The 2639-nt window shown below is 36.8% G+C and overlaps 1 pseudogene; it reads left to right on the forward strand.

Moving 5' to 3' along the window:
- Nucleotides 1–2140: 2140 nt before the first annotated feature.
- On the forward strand, nucleotides 2141–2356 carry LOC107970984 (small integral membrane protein 15-like; annotated as a pseudogene).
- The last annotated feature ends 283 nt before the right edge of the window (nucleotides 2357–2639 follow it).

Genomic DNA, 2639 nt, shown 5'->3' on the forward strand with positions numbered 1-2639 from the left:
CCAATAAAATATTTTGAGGGAAGAGAGGAATATTTAATCACTGACGTTGTGTAATGTTGTTGACAAAAGGTGAAACAAAAAACCTTGTCTAAGAAAGAAGAAAAAAGCCTGGGTATGGTGGCTCATGCCTGTAATCCCAACACTTTGGAAGGCCAAGAAGGGCGGATTACCTGAAGTCAGAAGTTCGAGACCAGCCTGGCCAATGTGATGAAACCCTGGCTCTACTAAAAATACAAAAATTAGCCGAAGGTAGTGGCGTGCACCTGTAATCCCAGCTACTCAGGAAGCTAAGGCAGGAGAATCGTTTGAACCCGGGAGGCGGAGGTTGCAGTGAGCCAAGATCATGTCATTGCACTCCAGCCTGGGGGTGACAAAAGCAAAACTCCGTCTCAAAAAAGAGAAGAAAAAACGAAAATTGAGATTTTAATGTTATACATACATAGAAAATAATACATAGAAAAAAAGTTATAATACATAGAAAATAGAAGGTTAACTTAAATTACTCCGTGAAGAAACAATCAGACAAATCAAGCATGGATGATATTCTATAGAATAACTGGCCTAAAATCTTCAACAATCGATGTCATAAAAATGAGGATGGGGAGAGGCGTAATAGCTAAATGCAATGCATAAATTGGATTGGACCCTCATTTGAAAAAAGAAAACCATAGAAGACATTATTGAGATACTTGGGGCAATGTTAATGTGTACTGAATATCTGACAACATTATTAAATTATTGTTAATATTTGTGGGAAATTGTTTATCAATACTAGTAACCAAAATTCCAAATTTTTAAATTAGACACTATTTATTCCCTATTTATTGGCAATGATTAAAAAGAATTCTAGGCCACGTGCAGTGGCTCACGCCTCTAATCCCAGCACTTTGTGAGGCCAAAGCAGGAGAACTGCTCGAGGCTAGGAGTTTGAGACCAGCCTGGGCAACATAGCAAGACCTCATCTCTACAAAATGTTTTTAAAAAACAATTAGCTAGGAGTGGTGGCATAAATATAGTCCCAGCTGCTTGGGAGGCTGAGGCAGAAGGATCCGTTGAGACCAGAAGTTCAAGGTTGCAGTGAGTTAGGATCGTGCCACTGCACTCCAGCTTGGGCAACAGAGCAAGATCCCATCTCTTAAAAAAAAAAAGTGTAAGAGTTCTAAATTATAAAGAATTTAGCATTCTAAAACTTGAAAAAGAATTTTAATTCTAAAGGATTAAAAAGAGTTTTGGTGGTATAGCAAAATGACTCTGCAAGGGAATGAGCTGCTAGTGCATATGAATAATAACTGTCCACTTAAACCACTTCCAGAAACTGAAAATAGTCATGGATATAAACATGGAAACAACCTCATGATAACCATTCTGTATTTACAAAATCAAACTTATTCAACATGGTATTAGTTAAATAGGAGACATGTGTAGCCATCAAAAATGATAATACAGGCATATTTTTATTAAGAAGGATAGAATTTCATTATATATCAATAAGGTAAGACAATGGGTTACAAATAGTGCATAGCATTTCAGCCCATTTTATCATATATTTACTGACAGGTATATGCTCAAGAATAGAATAATATAAAATAGAAACTGCATATTTGAGTAGCAGAATTGCATTTGGCTTATTTTTGCTTCTCTGTATCTTTGAAATTTTTAACCTAGCATATATTTTCATAAAATGAAATTATCTAAAGTAATTAACTTCTTTTTAAAAGCCATTATTTTGGTTTCTAGGCATTTTAAAACATTAGTTAATTGAAAATGGAAATGGAAGTCTGAGACCCTGGCAGTTTGTAGGAAGGGCTAGTGGCCACTGCTGCAGTGGTTCTTGTCCCAGTGCACAGCAGAGATGGCGGCTTTGGTGCTGGCAGAACAAGTTGTAGTGTGTCACCCCCACATTTCTGGGGATCTGTAAGTCCTACCTGGCTCATGGTGGGGTGAGGAACCCACACTTGCCAGGGCTGAAGGGCAGGAGTGAACATGGTCCCCTTAGAAATTTAAACCTTCTCTCAGAAGTGTACAGTAGAACTAAAGAAGACAAACCACCAAGGGTAATCTAAAATTGTGATTGGCTCACTAATAATCCCAGGACAAAATGAGAGGTCATTAATCAAGAATAAGTGAAACTGCTATAAAGATGTTTGATATAAAGGCTTGGGCTGAATACGTTGTATAATGGGGCTGCAAAGGACCCATATGGTTTTCTTACAAAAGACATTTTGGCCTTTCCTCCACTGTTACTAGCAGGTGCTGTACTGTTTTGGAAATTGGCCAAGATGATTGAGGCCAGTGAAAGGACCAAAAGAAGAAACAAAAACATCAAGAAAATATTGCAAAAGCTAAACAACCATAAAAGGACTGAAAAAATGTGCAGGCTCTACAATCAAAGGAAAATAATTTGGAAAATTATGCAGCCTTGGAAAGACCTATTAAGATTTCTTCTTTCGAGTTCATAACAGTCTTATTTAGCAAACAAAATCTGACCATATGGAAGAACTGTGTTAGTTCTAACCTATTACTATAGCAACTTCTAGGCTTGGGTATAGAAGTTTGTTGGTATCTATTGACAATTCTTGTAAATTAGCACTTATTATGGTACAAATTATTTATAACTGACTTAGTCATTTGCCATTTTG

This window comes from Pan troglodytes, chromosome X, assembly GCF_028858775.2.
Source record: "Pan troglodytes isolate AG18354 chromosome X, NHGRI_mPanTro3-v2.0_pri, whole genome shotgun sequence".
Taxonomy (NCBI): Eukaryota; Metazoa; Chordata; class Mammalia; order Primates; family Hominidae; genus Pan; species Pan troglodytes.